Below are 19,137 nucleotides of genomic sequence, written 5' to 3'. Positions count from 1 at the left end.
GTACTAAAAATACAATATTTAAAAAATATTTTGGAAGTCTATATTCAGACATTGACTTCAATTTCAAGCTTCAATTTCAAAATGGATAATGGGAAAGCAAGTAGAAATGAAACAAAGATACTAAATGACAGTAAAGTTGTTGAATATTTGGGAGACATAAATTTATGTGAATTGCCAAAGTATGAAACAAACAAACAAACCAGTTCTCCATAGTTGAATAAACAATAAGGGAATTGCCTCTTTCCACACTGTATTTTAATTTTTTCCAATTTTTCTGCTGTCTCTGCATGTAATTAGTGGTTGATAGTTATTAATTTATTTGACATTTATCATGCCAATGTTGATTCATGCATATCTAATATGCTTTAATTAGAATTGGGAGAAATTTTCTGATTTGATGGGCTAATTCTGATATAATATTTATTGAGAGAACATAAACATTTATATGACTCCCATTGCAGTTTACTAATCAATATATTTATATCCTAGGATATACAGAGTGACATTGAACTGTATGCTAAACAAAACAGCAGCAGCTTAAGAATTAGTCAATATTTCTGTCGGCATGTAACATGCTCCTTTTGGGAGCTATGTTTAAGAATATATAACCCGATAATCAAATTTCTCTATGAACTATCTTTCTCTCTCATACTTCATAGGCTTGAAATCTTATAACTCAGCTAGACCTCTGTTGTGGGGAGATGATGGCTAAAGAAAACATACTTTCTCTTGATGATCGTTACTTGAACTCCGCATTCTTCTTAAATCCCCTCCCCTCACTGCCCCCTGCTTCCTGCTGCTCCACCATGTTTGAATCTCAGCCTTTGGCCTTCCTTCAGTTGAAAATTTAATGTAGGGTCTGAGGCTGAGCTCTAGGGAGCCAGGTTATGAGATTTGAGTTCTAAAGATCCTTAGGCCTACTCACTCCTATGAATGCCATATAGAGTTGATAAAATAAATATCTTTTAGTACCTTAGGTACAAATAATTACTTACTCTGTATGACTTCTATGAGTTGAGTCAATAGTTTTTAGAATTTCATTTTTTTCTTTTTTTGTGAAAAATAACATATATACAAAAAAATAATAAATTTCAAAGTATATCACAACAATTAGTTCTACATTAGATTTCTGAGTTTGGGTTCCACAATTTTAGATTTTTACTTCTAGCTGCTCTAAGATACTGGAGACTGAAAGAAATATCAATATAATCATTTAGCAATCATACTCATTTGTTAAACCCTACCTTCTTTATATGATACCCCAACCACCTTTGATCTTTCTCCCACTCTTTAGGGGTATCAGGGCTATGACCATTTTAACTTTTTCATGTTGGAAGGAGCTGTCAACAATATGGGATAAGGGGCTGGAACTAGTTGATATTCTCGAGAGGCTGGCCCCTCTACATTTTAGATCATCTGGAGGTTGTACATTTCTGGAAAGTTACCCTAGCACATTGAACCTTTGAAGAATCTTCTATAATGTCCTAGGTCTTGTTTAAGATGGGCAGGAATGATTTTGGTTGGGGGTTGGCAAGTTATGATAGGTAGCAATGTCTAACTGAAGTTTGCATAACAGTGACCTCTGCAGTAGTCGCTCGTGATTCAATTTTTTTTTTTTGCATTGGCAGGCACTGGGAACTGAATCTGGGTCTCCAGCATGGTAGGGAACTCTACCTGCTGAGCCACCATGGCCCACTCTCATGATTTAATTTTTAATGCTTAGGAAAAATTGTTTAAAATTCCTGTTTCCAAGGCCATGTTTCTAAGCTTACTAATACTAATGAACATTCTTCTATTTGTTCCTTCACAAAATCATCCCAGTTACTTGAAACAGTTTTAAGTGTAAGGCTGCAGAATCAATTTAAAATATATCATTTAACAATGAACGTTTTAGGCACGTGTCAAACAATAGGGTAGACCTACATTTAAAATGTAGCATAATGATTCCTCCACTTTATTGTAGAAATGTTTACAAACTGACTACCTGGATTTTTAAAACAAATTTGTGAAATATTGCATAACAATGTGAAAATGTCAATTTACCATGAAAGATCCTATCAGATTATAAACATCCTGAGAATTGGGACTATATCTTTTTCAAATTTGCATTGGCCAAATCCACCACATAACATGCATGTTTTAAAAGAAAATTAATAAGCAACTTTTAATATTTTGTCAGAGTAAAACATAACATTTGTGATCAATTTTCAACATAATCTCTAGTTTTCTCAATTTGGAGACTTCAGTTAAGAATGGAACAGCAAGTAAACTTAATATTTTAACACAAGTGCACTCATCTAAAAATCACAAACAAGAGATTATTTTCTTTCTAGGCATTAGTAAAAAGTCAATCACATAATGCATATGGAGTTGAGTAGTTAGTATGCTTACCTTTATTTACATGTTAATTGTGAAAATGACATATATACAAAATATATACAAAAAGCAATAAATTTCCAAGTGCATTTTAACAATTCATTATAGAACAGGTTTTAAAGCTTGGTGTGGGTTACAGCCCCATCATTTTTTGTATCTTCTTCTAGCTGCTCCAGGATAGTGGAGATCAACAGAAATATCAATTTAATTATTCAGCAGTGAAACTCATTTGTTAAATCCTATCTTCTGTTATACTCCTCCTTCTCTTTAAATAACATATATGCATAAAAGCAATAAATTTCAAAGTACATCATACAATTGCAAATCAGATTTCAGAGTTTGGCATGGGTTACAATTCCATAATTTCAGGTTTTTATTTCTAGCTGCTCTAAGGTACTGGAGACTAAAAGAAATATCAGTAAACTGATTCAGCACGCATGCTCATTTGTTAAACTGGACTTTCTCTGCATAGCTCCACCATTACCTTTGATCTTTTTCCCACTCTTTAGAAGTATTTGAGCTATGGTCATTCTAACTTTTTCATGTTGGAAGGGACTGTTGATAATATAGGATAGGGGGATGGAACTAATTGATGTTCTGGAAGGGCTGGCCCCTCTGAATTTCAGTACTTATCTGGTCCAGGGACCTGCTGGGAGGTTGTAGGTTTCTGGAAAGTTACCCAAGTGCATGGAAGCTTTGTAGAATCTAATATAATGTCCTAGGTTCTTCAGGATTGGCAGGAATGATTTTGGTTGGCCTTTGGCAAGTTATGATAGGTAACAATGTCTAATTGAAGCATAAAGTGACCTCCAGTGTAGCCTCTTGACTCTATTTGAACTCTTTCAGCCACTGATACCTTATTTATTACACTTCTTTTTCATCTTTTTGTCAGGATGGCATTGTTGACTGTATAGTTTCAAGGCCAGGCTCATCCCTGGGGGCCATCTCCCACACTGCCAGGGCGACTGTCATCCCTGAATGTCATGTCCCACCTAGGGGGAAGGGCAATGGTTTCACTTGCAGAGTTGGACTTAGAGAGAGAAAAGCCCATCTGAGCAACAAAAGAGATTCTCTGGAGGTCGCTCTTAGTCATACCTATAGGTAGGCTAAGCTTCTCTGCTACATACATAAGCTTCACAAGAGCAAGCCTCAAGAACCAGGGATGGCCTACTTATTTGGGTTTCCCTTACATTTGGCACATTGTCCATGGTTTTCTTGGTGGTAATGCTTCAGTTCCATAATCTTTCTCCCATCCCTCAAGGGTCTTTGTCAATACTTTTGATTATCTGCTTAACATACTCTGAGATTTATCCAGGTATTACATTAAGCTATACAGGATTAAAGGCCCTCATTCTTATTCTGTGTGCCCTGTGTTTGGATTGCTTAAATGATCTATCCAGACAGGTTGAGATTATGTGCTATAGAAAATCTACGTTCTGGACATAATAAAACTTTCTTCTTTGGTCTCAAAGAGTAAGTGAAGTTCTAAAACACAGATAATGTCTCCCTCAACCCTGTATTCTTAATTACCTTAATCTTGATCTGATCAACTTTATTTTTATCTCTAAATACCCAGTTATACATATAAAAAACAGCCCCCAAAATCCATAACTATAAGAGCTTACAACCTAAGCCCCAGTTTTCTTATAAGTATTTTCTAAATGAGATCATATAATTTTTGCTCTTTTGTTTCTAGCTTATTTTGTCTCACCAAATGTCTCACAGCTTCATTCACATAATTGCATACCTCACAACTTTGTTCCCTTATGTAGCAGCACCGTGTTCAATCATATGTTTACACCATCATTCTCCAATCTACTTCACAGTCAGTGCATTTTTCAGCCACCTTCACCTACTGAGTCTCATGTATACTGTCCAAGGTCAACAGTTTAGCAACACTCTCAATTTATGTAATTTCATTGTTGCCAAGAGAAATTTAGTCAATAAACACACCCTCACCAGGTAGAAAATCCAAACCTCCCCTAACTCTTGTTGCTCCCCCCGTTATGTATTCCTGGTACAGCTGTGATATTGTTGATGTTTTCCTGTTAAACATAGCCCACAGCATGCAATAGGAGCTTTCTATACCTTGAACTTATTCACTCTTTGTACAAGATTCACCCTTTTGTAATAGTTCATGTGAGAACTTATTTATAATTGTAGTATTAATCAGTGGAACACATAAGTCTATACAACCCATTTCATTCATGTTCACCTTCAATATGATTATATTACTTAGAGACTCACTAGTGAACTGCCTTCACCTCTGTTTATTCCCTGACAATTCAGTTCAACTTCACTAGCAAACTGTTCACCCTTATCAAGCTTCTGTGTATCTCTAGGTCTCCCTTATTCTGTATTATAAGCCTCTAATCTTACCTTCAAAGTACATCACAACATGGCCATGAAAGTGGAATCATACAGTATGTTTCATTTTGTGTCTGGCTTATTTCACTCAGCATTACGTTCTCAAGGCTCATCCATCCTGTCATGTACTTCAGGATGCCATTTCATCTTATTGCTGCAGGATATTCCATCGTATACACATACCACACTTTATTAATTCACTCATCTGTTGATGGGCTCTTGGATTGTTTCTATTTTTTGGTGATTGTGAATAATGCTGATATGAATATCCGTGTGCAAATCTCTGTTTATATCACTGCTTTCAGCTCTTCTGGGTATGTACCGAGTAGTGGTATTGCTGAGTCATATAGGACAACTCAGTATTTAGTTTTTCTGAGGAACTGCCAGACTGTAACATTATATGTTCCCACTGGCAGTGCATATGTGTCCCAGTTTCTCCGCATCCTCTCCAACATTTGTAGTTTCCTGTTGTTTAATAGCAGCCATTTTATAGGTGTGAGTGGTATCTTATTGTAGCCTTGATCTGCATTTTCCTCATAGCTAATAAGAATGGCATCTCGTCATGTGCTTTTTAGCCATCTGTACTTGCTCTTCAGAAAAGTATCTATTTATATCTTTCGTCCACTTTACAATTGGGTTGCTTGTTCTTTTATTGTTGAGTTATATGATTTCTTTATGTATACAGGATATCAAACCTTTAATGTGTGATTTCCAAAGATTTTCTCCCATTGAGTTGGCTGCCTCTTCACCTTTTTGGCAGGGTCTTTTAAGGCACAAAATCATTTGATTTTGAAGAATTCAATTTATCTATTTTTTTATTTTGTTGCTTGTGCTTTGCATGTAAAGTGTAGGAAGCTACCTCCTATTACTAGGTCATGAAGATGTTTCCTTATATTTTCTTCTTCTAGGAGCTTTATGATACTGGTTCTTTTATTTAGATCCACTTTGAGTTAATTTTTGTATAGAGTAGAAGGTAAGGGTCCTCATTCATTCTTCTGGCTGTTGATATCCTGTTATCCCATGCTTATTTATTGAAAATACTATTTTGTCCCAGTTCAGTGGATTTGGGGACCTTGTTGAAGAGCAGTTGACCATAGATTTGGTGTTCTATTTTTGGCTCTTGATTTGAGTCCATTGGTCAATACTTCTGTCTTTGTGCCAGTACTATGTTGTTTTGACCAATGTGGCTGTCTAATAAGTTTTAAAATTGGGGAATGTTAATCTTCCCACTTCATTCTTCTTTTTTAAGATGCTTTTAGTTATTCGGGATCCCCTTTCCTTCCAGATAAATTTGGTAACTAGCTTTTCCAAGTCTTCAAAGTAGGTTGCTGGAATTTTGATTGGTACTGCATTGAATCTGTAGATCAATTTGGGTAGAATTGACATCTTAACTACATTCGACCTTCTTGTCCATGAGCATGGAATGCTCTGCTACCTATTTAGATCTTCTTTGACTTCTTTTAGCAATGTTATGTAGTTCTCTGTGGACAAGTCCTTTACATTATTAGTTAAGTTCACTCCTAGATACTTGATTCTTCTAGTTGCTATTTTGAATGGATTTTTTTCTTTAATTGAGTCCTTCATTAGGTCTTTGCTTGTGTACAGAAACATTACTAATTTTTGCACATTAATTTTATGCATTGCCATCTTGCTGAATTTATTAGCTCAAATAACTTTGTTGTACATTTCTTAGACTTGTCCAAGTATAGTATGTTCTATGCAAATAATGAAAGTTTTACATCTTCTTTTCCAATTTGGAAGCTTTTTATTCTGCAAGATTGCTCTTCTAGAAGTTCTAGTACAATGTTCATTAATAGTGGTGACAGAAGGCTTCCTTGTCTCATTCTCAATCATATGGGGAAAGCTTTCCACCTCTTACCATTGAGTACAATGCTGACTATGTGTTTATCATATATGCCTTTTATCATAGTCAGGAAGCTACCTTGATTCCTACCTTTTGAAGTGATTTTATCAGAAAAGGATGTTGAATTTTGTCTAATGCTTTTCAGTATCAATCAAGATGATCATTTTTTTCCCCTTTCAATTTATTAATGTGCTATATTATATTAACTGATTTTCTTATGTTGACCCATCCTTGCATTCCTGGTATATACTCCACTTGGTCGTGTTGTATAATTATTTCAATGTGTTGTTGGATTTTATTTACTAGTACTTTGTTGAGAATTTTTGCATCTATGTTTATTATGGAGATTAGTCTGTAGTGTTCCTTTCTTGTAGCATCTTTCCCAGTTTTAGTATTAAAGTGATGTTAGCTCCATAAAATGAGTTAGGTAGTGTTTCTTTGTTGTTAGAATTATTTTGGAAGTGTTTGAGCAGGATTGGTGTTAGTTCTCTTTGGAATGTTTGATAAAATTCCCTGGTGAAGCCATATGTCTCTGAATTTTTCTTTGTAGGAAGATTGTTGATGACTGATTGAATTTCTTTACTTGTGATTGGTTTGTTGAGATCTTCTATTCCTTTTTGAGTCAGTGGAGTTTGTTTGTGTGTTTCCAGGAAATTTCCCATTTTATCTAAGTCTAGTTTGTTGGCATGTAGTTGTTCATATTGTCTTCATGATTTTTTTTATATCTTCAGAGTCAGTGGTAAGGATCCCTTCTCATTTCTGATTTTGTTTATTTTCATCCTATTTATTTTTTTCTTTGTCAGCCTTGCTAGTGGCCCATCATTTTTACTGATTTTCTCAAAGAACTAACTTTTGGTTTTATTTGTTCTATCTATTGTTCTTTTGTTCTCCCATTCATTTAACTCTGCTTTAATTTTTGTCATTTCTCTTCTATTTGCTTTGGGGTTAGTTTGCTGTTCTTTCTCAAGTTCCTTTAGGTGAGCATTTAAGTCCTCAATTTTTGCTCTTTCTTCTTTTTTAATATAGGACAATGCATTTCCCTCTCAAGCTCAGCCTTTGCCAAATCCCAGAAGTTCTTATATGTTGTATTCTCATTTTCATTCATCTCTAGATACCTACTGATTTCTCTGCAATTTCTTCTCTAATCTACTTACTGTTGAAGTGTGCTATTTAACCTCTGTGTATTTGTGAAAGTTCTCATTCTTCGGTGGCTATTGATTTCCAGCTTCACCTCATTGTGATCAGAGAAAGTGGTTTGAATAATTTCAATGTTTTAAAATCTATAAAGACCTATTTTGTGCCCTGGCATATGATCTATCCTGGAGAATATTCCATGAGCACTAGAGAAGAATGTATATCCTGGTGTTTTGGGGCATAATGACCTGTATACATCTGTAAGGCCTAATTCATTTATCAGATTGTTTATGTTCTCTGTTGCCTTGTTGATCCTCTGTCTGGTTGTTCCATCTATAGAGGAGAGTGGTGTGTTGAAATCTCCTATTATTATTGTTGAAATGCCTATCATTCCCTTAAGTTTTGCCCATGCCCATCTCATGTACTTTGGCACTGTTTGATTTGGAGCATAAACATTTATGATTGTCATTTCTTCTTGGTTAGTTGTCCCCTTCACTAATATATAGTGTCCTTCCTTGTCTCTTCTGATGTCTTTACATTTAAAGTCTATTTTGTCTTGTTATAGACACTCCTGCTTTCTGTTTTATTATAGTTTGCATGGAATGTCTTTTTCTCATCGTTTCACTTGCAATCTATTTGTATCCTTGTGTCTAAGATGAGTCTCTTGTAATCAGTGTATATTTGTATTATATTTTTTAATCCATTCTGTGTCTTTTAATTGGTAGGTTTAGTCTGTTATTCATTCAAATTTATTACTGTAAAGGCATTTCTTGATTCCATCATCTTATCTTTTGGATTTTTTTCCTCGGGTCTATATGTTCTTTTTCCTCTTTCCCTTTTTACCTTTAGATTACATTTACTGGTACTCTTCATTTTTTTTTTTTTTTTGCCTTCTTCCAGATCTCCTCTCCTGTTTTTTTTTCTTTCAGCCTGCAGAATTTCCTTTAATATTTCTTGTAGAGCTGGTCTTTCATTCACAAATTCTCTCAGCTTTTGTTTATCTGTGAAAATTTTAACCTGCCCCTTAGTTTTGAAGGACAATTTGTCTGGGTACAGAATTCTTGGCTAGAATTCTTTCTCTTTCAGGATCTTAAATATATCATACCACTGTCTTCTCACTTCCATAGTGCCAGTTGAGTAGTCCAAATTCAGTTTTATGTGGTTTCCCTTGTATGTACTAGATTATTTTTTTCTTGCCACTTTCAAGATTTTCTGCTTCTCTTCAACATTTGACAGACTGATTAGTATATGTCTTTGGGAAAGCCTATTTGAATTTATTCTATTTTGAGTTCACTGGCCTTCATTGATTTGCATATTTATGACTTTTATAAAGCTTCCCCCATTATATCCTCAACTAATCTTCCTAGCCCCTTTCTCTTCTTCTACTGGAACACCACTGATTTTTATATTTGTGCACTTTGTTTTCTCTATCATTTCCCTGAGATTCACTCAAATTTTTCCATCTTTTTTTGTCATTTGCTCTTTAGTGTGTACAAAATCAGTTGTCCAACTTTGGGGACACCCAAGTTATAGGCCATGCCCTTGATCATGAGGTGGTTAGACTACTTATGGGCATGCTTAAGAGCTACTTCTGGAGGACCTCTGTTGTTGCTCAGTTGTGGCCTCAGTCTCTCTAAGCTCAACTCTACAAGTAAAATCATTGCCCTCCCCCCTACGTGGGAAATGACATGCAGGGGTGAAAGTTTCCCTGGTGACATGGGCAAGGACTCCCAGGGATGAATCCAAACATGGCACCATAAGATCAACAATTACATCCTGACCAAATGGGGGAAAAGAAGTATAACTAATAAAATATTAGTGGCAAAGAGAGTTCGCATAGAGTCAAGAGGCTATTCTGGAGGTTGCTCTAACGCAGCTTCAGGTAGACCTTGCTACCTATCATAACCTGCCAACCCCCAATCAGGACCATTTCAGCCAATCCTAAAGAACAGTTAGGGCAATTTATAAGATTCCACAAGGGTTTCAGGTACTAGAGTAAATTGCCAGAAACCTACAAACCTCCAAATGGGTCCCTGGTCCAAATAAGTCCTGAAACCTATCTGATCCTCTCCAGAACATCATAGAGTTCCATCTCCTTACCCCATATTAGTGACAGACCCTTCCAATATCAAATATTTAGAATTGCTATAGTACAAGCAACCCCAATGAGAGAAATGGAAAGATGGAAGGTATTGTTGAATTATACATAGAAGATAGGATTTAACAAATGAATATGAATGGCAAATCATTAAATTGACATCTCTTTTAGTCTCCTGTATTTTAGAGCAGCTTCAAGCAAAAACCTAAAATTGTGAAATTGTAACCCATATCAAAGTCTGAAATATGTTCTACAACTGATTGTGGTGCTGTGCTTGGAAATTTATAGCTTTTTTGTATATGTTTTATTGTTCACAAAAAAAGAAGGAAAAAACTGTCAATATGATGATTAAAAAAGTATTTAAGTCCTCTAGCCTTCTATATTCTGGAGCAGCTAGAAGAAAAAATATTAGAGGATTGTAGAGTAGCTCATAATAAATTCTGGGATCTATCCTGTAACCACTTTTTGAAGAGTGCTTTGAAATGTATTGCTTTTTTATTTCTTTGCTTTGTACATATGTTTTACTATACAGTAAAAAAAGTTAAAAAAAATCAGTTGTCCTGTCCTCTAGTTTGCTTATTCTTTCTTCTGCCTCTTCAAATCTGCTGTTGTGTGTCTGTAGTGTATTTTTGATTTGTTCTACAGTATCTTTAATCTCTATTAAATCTATTTTGCTCTTTTTTCTTTCAAATTGCTCTTTTTTCTCTTCTAGTGTCTTCTTGATCTCTTTTATTTCATTACAATCCAACTTATTTTATTTTGTAGAATTATATGAACATCTTTGATTAGTTGTTCTAAAGTTTGTGTTTAATTTGGTCGTTAAACTGAGCTCTATTTGTCTGCCTCTTCATAGGTTAGTGATCTTCTGCTACCTTCATGGCATGGAAATATCTTGATAGGGTTACTTTGGATGCTGATTTCCTTCAACAGTTTAAATTTTTGTATTTGCAAGATGAGTAGGGAGCTGCATATGGGGCATGGGGAGAGGCACAACAGTGTGGTGATGGGCTGCAGTGGAGAGATATGCAGGGGTTGGGAACTCTACACTGGGGCTTATTAGTATGGGGTGTGGGTCACAGGGTTGTGGACATGCGATGCAGGGGCTGTGGGGATGAGGTGGAGCTCAGGTAGGCCCTGGAGCGCAAGAACAGGGTGAGGAGTAGAGAAACAGAAGTTGGGTGAAGCAGGAGGCTGATGTGGGTGCTGAGCAGTTGTGCTGTGGCCGGTGTGTTAGCAGAATGCGGTTGGACACGTGAAGTGTGTGGGTTGTGTGTGTCAGTGTGTGTGGGTACAGGACACAGAAGTAGGGGCACAAGGAGGGTGGGGCATGGGTGTGTCCTTTCATAGGGGGAGTGGTACACGAGGGCTGGGATATGGATGTGTGAATGTGTGCAGAAGGGGCACAGGTGATGGAGGTTGTGGGACTTGTGTCAGGGGTGTGATGACAGGTGGGCAGGGCCCTGGCTCAGGCCAGCAGATGGGGTGGGTTAGCGATGCCCACTTGTGCAGGGCACAGGCTAAGAGGCACAGATGTGCCTGAGAGCACCTGCCAGGTGTGGGAGAAGGGCACTTGTGCCATGGGGTGGGGCAAGTGTGTGCAAGTGTGCAGGGTGGGGTGGGTGGGGTGCAGGGTTCAAGAGATCTGTGCACAGATAGGTGGATGCCTGGCAGGGAGGATTGACTGTGCCTTGTGTGGATCTGTGGGGTGGGGCCCTAGTGTGCAAGTGTGCAGAGCTCAGTGGGAAGCTGCTCTCATCCAATCACTTGGAGATCCTAAAGCTAGAAATGAAGATTTCAGAAGTCAGAAAGAAAAAATTCAACTAGCCAGCTTATCATGGGGAATTCAAAATCACCTTCATTGGAAATCCAACTTGTGGCCTGCTATGAATTTCAGATTTGCCAACTCCCATAGTCACATGAACCAATTTCTATATGTCAGTGTATATTAATATCTATATCTATATACATACATGTATACATCTATATACATATATGGATATAGATATAAATATAAATATGGAATATATATATATATATACATGTATATAACACTGTCAGTTCTGTTTCTAAAGGGAACTTGACTAACACAATGCCTAAGGGAAACTGATAGAGGGCATCTTAGTGGAGATTTCTACTTAGACTCAAGATTATGAATAAGGTATGATCCAACACAATACCATTTTTGGGTAATAAGCAAGGGTCCTGCAAAAACAAAATTGTCTATTCAAATTTAGAAATAAGGCCAAGAAGGAAGTAATACTTTTCCTCATATCACATGTCACTCATTGTAAATTTTAATTTACCACATAACAGCTGGGCCCAATGCTAGCATTAAAAAAAAAATAGCTGAATAAACAAGCTCCCTGTTATTGGGGATGTCATACAAAACAATGAGACAGCAGTTATAACTTGAAACAGTTGAAATGCAGGCTTTGGCGCTCATAGATAGGACTCTGAAGCCCAGTTCTGTTACCTAGGAAGAGAGCAAATGTGCAGAAGTTATTTGACCAATCTGAAACCATTTTCTCATCTATAAAGTGAGGATGATAATATGTGCCTACGGAGATTAAATGAGAATATATATGAAAAATAATTAGTAAAGTTTCCATCACTAAAAATGCTCAATAAATTGTAGCTACTACTATTATGAATTTCACTATTTTTGAGAAATAAACTTCTAATTCTAGGATCCCTCATATGGACTTGATTACATCCGCCCAAATTGCGGTTGGAGAAAAGGTGACAGTTTTGCCAGCAGCAATTTATCTGAGCCCTTTAGAAAGGAAAACTGGATTCATTCTCTCTCTTTGAATTTAGTCTATATTCCTAAATGAATGACAAAAACTAAAAGTAATATATTTGGGGAAATGAAAAGGACCCTCTTTCATCAGCATAAATTCAGTCTCAGTGATAACAGTAGTGATTGAAATCTAAAGAATCTGACTTCTCATTATATATGTGCTCCTTATTATAACCTTGGGAGAAATGTAATATTACTGAGCAACCATTAATTTGTCTTTAAAAAGGAAAGATAATACAGACTTCTGGGAAAGTGGCCCAAACGACCCCCACACAGCACTCCAAGCATCCCTGCCCTGACCCCCTTCCTTCACATTCCCATCCTACATCCCCACCCCGCCATGTGCACAAACCTGTCCCAGTCTGATGCATCTCACCCACCACTCCCACCCGAATGCACAGTCTCGCCCTGCTCCACATGAGCCGCTTAAACATTGGTCTTACTCTTGGCCCTGCAGGTAGTCACCTGTGCATCCGGACTGTAGGAGCTCACCTTCATACCCCGGGCATACCGACAACCAGTCCCTACAGTCACTCAACCCCACAAAGGGCAATCTCCTTTGTTGATTGTAGATGTAATCAACTGACTACACATGCAAACCCATCTCTAAAATACCTTCATCGTAATAATCAGCTCAGAAGTTGCTTGACCAAAAAAATGGCACCATAACTTGACAAGTTATCACTAGAACATAACTATCATAGACACTTATATAAATGGCTAAGAAATTTGTGCTGTGGACAATTTGTGTTGACAATGAATGAATTAACTAATGATGATCCAGGAAGGGGAAAATAGATATACTTTTTTTTTAAGATATACTTTTTAATCTGCATTCTGAAGCACCTGTCCTAATATTTGCCCACAGTGTTGAATTCAGGCTGACTGTGAGCTCATTGAAGGCAGAAGCGAATCATTGCTCCCCTGTGATTCCCCAGTGTTTCACACACAGTGCTTGGTATATAGCTAATGCGTTGTTACTCTATATACATATGTGTGTGCTCTGAATGAATAGTTGAATGAAAAAATGGATGTACTATTTTGCTAGCATACTTCTGGAACAATCTAGAATTGAACTGATTTCTTAAGCATTTCATAAACCTTAATAGATTGGGGAAATTTTTTCAGTTATTCTGAATGTCTAAAGAATAGCATATTTCTGTTCCAAAAGTGATCATCTTCTTTCCCATATCCAAACCACATACAAATATCACTTTTACAATGGAGAAATCTGGCAGACACCATATTTATCCAAAAGATTGAAGTTTATATCATTGGTAATGGGAAATAGATGATGTGTGCCTCATTAGGGTCCACGGAAGATAGAGCACCAATTAAGTCAAATTAATCCTTCAAAAATAAACATAGGTCAGTGCAACGGTGGCTCAGTGGCAGAGTTCTTGCCTGCCATGCTGGAGACCCAGGTTCGATTCCCAGTGCCTGGCCATGCAAGAAAAAAAATGTATATCTGAATTTAATAATGAGGGAACATCAGACAAATCCAAATTGGAGAGATTCTACAAAATTATTATTAAAAAAGATATAAGATCAAGAAAGACTGTTCCAAATTAAAGGAAACTAAAGGAGCAGAATAATTCAATGCAGTATGATACAACCCTAGGAAAAAACTATATATATTTTTTCTTTATTTTGCAAAGGTTATTTAAAGGACAATTGTCAAAATTTGAATAATATTAGATAATAGTCCTCTATTATAATTAATTTCCTGATCTTGATAATTCTATTATGATTATATAAGATAGTGTCCTGTTGTTAAGAAACATACTGTTAACTAAGGGTGAAGTGTCATCATGTCTTCAAATTTCTCTCAAATGTTTCAGAAGGAAAAAAATCTATCATGCTGTCTCTCTATCTACTTATATATTATCCATCTATCTATTGAATGCTAAAGTTGATGTGGTAAAATGGGAAGCAAGATGAAGGAGATTTTTGTACCATTTTCCAGTTTTTCTATGTCTGAAATATTTCAAAATACCAAGTTTAGAAACAACTTCTTTAATACACATTTTCTTAGTTTGTTGCAAATAATCATTACTAGTTTGGTAGAAAGAGTTAAATATTTTTATTGCTCCTGAGCTTTAATATAATGATTTTGGTGGTTAAATTTGGTTTTGAGAAAAGTACTGCTTCTCTTTTTAGCCTAATTCCTGCTTCTCTGGATTAGCAATTTTGCTTATATTCTGTCTGTGGTAGATTGAACTATGTATCCCAATTTAAACATGTTCTTTATATTGTTCTGCATTCCTCTTGAGGTGAAACCATTGTAAATAGGATCTCTTGAAGATGTTATTTTAATTGTGGCATGGCCCAACTGATTGAGGATGGGCCTTAATCTGGATTACTGGAGTCCTTTATAAGGAGAAGAAATTCAAGTACAGAGAAAGCCACAGGGAGGAGCTAGAAAGTGAAAGTCCACAAACCTGTCAGAGAGAGGAGAGGACATCTCCATGTGACTCAAGGAAGGGATAAAAGCCAAGGAACTCCATGGATCACTGGCAATCACCATCAGAATGTTATAGACTTTGTGTTGAAAGCATCATCTAAATTTTGGACTTCTCCTAGCCTCAAAACTGTGAGCCAATTAATTCCCATGGTTTAAGACAAATATTGTGTGGTATTTCTCATACAAGCCTAGAAAACTGAGATACTGTCCTCACCCATTGTTTCAGAACTTAAAACTTAAAAGAAAAAAATTCTTTCATTGTGGACATGCAAATTTCAACCTGGTCCCTCCTATTTTGGAAGCCATGGTTAATACATGCAGTAATTCCACAAACTCTGACTTTCACTTACTGTGTTCCAAGGCTTGTGTAAGTCCTAGAGTCCTTGCTGTGTGTTTCTGACTGGGAAGTGAGGTCAGATTTGTCCTGAATCCAAAGTCCAAGGCCTGTAGATAGTACAGCCCAATATTTAAGGCAAGACTAGGGACACAGACTGACTGGGTTCAATATTATCTGCCATTTAATAGCTGTTTGTGCCTAGGCAGGTAACTAAAATCTCCAAGTTCCATCTACAAATCAGAGATATAGTATCTAGCTCAAAGGATTTTTGGAAGAAGGAGATGAGTTAATACGTGTATAATACTTAAAATTCTGCCACATTGGAAGCACTTCAGCTTTTATACTGATGATGGTGCTAGGCGAATCATAGAGCATGTAAATCTGGGGTGGTGGTGGTAAAAGCAACATGAGTGGCAAAACTGCAGTTTTGCCACTCACTGGCTATGATAGCGAGCTTCCAAAGATAGCCCCAAGTGAACCACACTTCCTGGTATTCCTGCCACTGGCAGTCCCCTCCACACTGAATCTTTCATTAACAAAGGAAATGAGGTAGAAGTGACACTGAGTCACATCAGTGCTTTGTCTTTAAGAGAACTGACAGTTTCTGTTTCCTCCCTCAGGGAATGTTTGCTTTCAGGATCCCTGAAGCTCCTCATAAGATGTTTACCTCCTTCAATAAATTCTCCCAGTGATGGACAAACAAGTTATCTTTCACTTATCATCACAAACAGTGCTGGATGACACGATTGAATATCCTCATACATGTCTGCTTCAGTGACGTGTAAAAGTTTCTTTAGTATACTTACCTGGGAACAGAAATGCTGAGTCAGTACTCAATTTGATCAAGTATTTTAGATTGTTGGCAGAATGAGAGCAACTGGCCAGCCTGTATATTTTTTTCAATAAATGTGCATGCCCAGAGCTTTTTTTTTAAATTGAGTTTTGACCATCAGTACAGGCAATTGTAAACCTATGCATGTGCTCCTAATATTTGAGGGAAAGGGCAATGGGTAGCCTAAGTCAAAACAAGGGAGAGGCATGTGCACCATTTAAATCATTCCTTACCTTCTCTCATTACCACCTCTCACCATTTCCCTTTCCAACATTGCAGTTACAATAAATGTATCTTCTTCCCCACACTTCTATACCACAGTCTAGAAAGTCTTTATTCTTTCAGGAGATTTTTCAGGGAATTTTTCTAGTTCCTGATATCTTTACTTTTGTTGCTTTACATAGTTTCTCCAGACTGATTTTAGGAATAGAAGACAGTAGACTATGCTATTTTACCGTCTTTCAAAGATCTTTTTATCCCAATTTACTGGACCCCAGTTGTATTTTAATCTGCTAGAGAAATTTATGTCAAGGCACAAGGGGTGATCTAGTGGAGTGACCCATTTGGTGTTCATTTGCATAAAGGTCTGATGAAATTCTTGAGAATGACAGCTAAAGGAAAAACTGCCCTGGACAATGTTCAACAGGCAAGAATAACTTTATTCATAGCTACCACAATAAAAGAGATAGAGTTGAACTCAATTCTGTTGAAACAAAGGAACAAGCTTCTTTTAAGGACTGGGAGAGGGTGAGTGGAAAAACACTGAAAGATGGTAATGGGCTGGATTTGATCACTGGAATGGTTGAGTGAATTACTGAGGTTGTGATTAGGACCACTTGATTCAGAATGGTTTCCTTTGAGGTAATTTAAGGCCACCTGGAATCTGTAAGGGCTGAGAAAGAGGAAGAGGGAAAAAAGGAGCTCCTTCTCAGAGTTTGGAGCCTCTCAGTCCTGTCTAAAATTTAGTGAGCCTAAAGGGAAATTAATGCCATCTTGGCCACACCAATGTGTGTTGTGTAGGTGTGTTCAGACTGAAGTTCAGCTCTCCCAAAACTATGACTCTCTGGGCTATTGAGAAAGAAACACTCTTTAACCTATAAGGAAGCAGATATTTTGGAGAAGAAACAGACCTTGAGGATAGTAGTCAAGAAGTATGGTCATTTTTAAAAAATTATTTTATACAATTATTTTATATTATATTTGTTTACTTCACTTTGAGCCCAACATGTCCTTAGATTTCATCCATTCATCAAACTGCTTCTCTGTGAGATAGCCAAGTTCAACAGCATTTCCTTTAATGTTGGTCCATTTTTGTGTTCTGTTTTAGCAATCTTTGCTGCCTTGTCATACCCTATATGAGGATTAAGATCTGTCACCACCATTAAAGAACCATTCATTAGCTTGTTGATACATTCTGCTTTGGCCTGAATTCCTACACACAGTTTTCTATAATAGAAACTGAAACATCCCCCAGCAGTCTTACTGAGTGTAACACATTTTTAATCATCATTACCTTGAAAACATTCAGCTCAAAATGTCCATTGCTGCCTCCAACAGTAACAGTGACATGATTCCCCACTACTTATGTTGCAACAATAGTCATTGCTTCACCTTTCCTGGCATGATACCGCTTCCTGGTTCATTTTTAGGCAAGGTCAGTTCTCCCAGACTTGAGTGAGGACCAGAACCCAGAAAACATGTATCATTTGCTATCTTCATAAGACTGCAAACAGCGGTGTCCATGGCTCCATTGAATTCAACCAAAGAATCATAAGCAGCCAGAGCTTCAAATTTATTTGGAACTGTGACAAAAGGCAAGCCTGTGAGTGCAGCTACTTTTGCAGCAACCTTTTCTGCAAAACCTAGTCCAGTATTTAAATCAGTACCAACATCAGTGTCTATAGTTGCAATCTCAACGATTCTTAGCATTGCAGCTTTTATCCTCATCATTGCATATTTCACTTGTTGAACATAACCACTGAATTCTTTTCCAAGAGTAAGTGGAATACCATCTTATGTGTGTGTACACCCAATTTTGTTGATCTAGGCAAACTCTAAAGAGTGTGATCCTGATCCACAGATAATGATTTGGAATCTGAGAGAAGAAAAAGATTTGAGAGAGAGCATAGATTAAAAAATAAAGAAAGAAAGCCAGAATGCACCATCAAATTTAAGGATCTTTTCTATGTTTGCCTTTGAAACAGAAAAAGCCTCCCAATTTACTATTATTATGGGGAGAGAGGGGACTGAGAGCATTCAGATGTGGATTTTGGTAAAGAGGAAGACCACCAATTACATTTTTTTTTTTTTTTTTGGCATGGACACGCTCCAGGAATCGAACTGAAGTCTCCAGCACAGTAGGTGAGAATTCGGTCACTTTGCCACCATTGCACAGCTCACCAGTTACAGTTTGTTGCTCATGTCAACATCCAAGGATTATGCAAGGATCTCAGTATTCTTTATAAATACAGTTTCCAGTGAAGTATTCAGCTGCATTTTACAAGTGTGTAAATTGAGTGTTAATATGGAGTCATATACATAATTAGTGATTGAATGCAGATTCAAAGTGGTCCCCTGTGCTTTGCCTAAATACTTCCAATGATGTCCTGGTTTACTTATGCCAAATGTTTTCTTCTGTATGGAGTATATAGATAATTAAACTTCACAGAGAATGGAGCATTGAGTTTTTTGTCTTGTCTGTGGGAAGATATGGATGCATATATACACATATATCCCACTCTGCTCTATAATAGTTATTGTAATTCTTAGGTCTTCTGAAGGGACTGTGGTTTATTAAAAGTAAATTAGCAGATTTCTAGTGGAAGATGTTTTGCAGGTATCTTAATATGAAGCAAAATTTGAAAT

At 36.8% G+C, this 19,137-nt stretch overlaps 1 pseudogene; it reads right to left on the bottom strand.

Moving 5' to 3' along the window:
• Positions 1 to 17,481: 17,481 nt before the first annotated feature.
• Positions 17,482 to 18,399, bottom strand: LOC143647628 (fumarate hydratase, mitochondrial pseudogene; annotated as a pseudogene).
• Positions 18,400 to 19,137: the final 738 nt, after the last annotated feature.

This window comes from Tamandua tetradactyla, chromosome 10 (genome assembly GCF_023851605.1).
Source record: "Tamandua tetradactyla isolate mTamTet1 chromosome 10, mTamTet1.pri, whole genome shotgun sequence".
Classification (NCBI taxonomy): domain Eukaryota; kingdom Metazoa; phylum Chordata; class Mammalia; order Pilosa; family Myrmecophagidae; genus Tamandua; species Tamandua tetradactyla.
The sequence above is the reverse complement of the archived record's forward strand: the minus strand, read 5'-3'. Positions and strand labels throughout refer to the sequence as shown.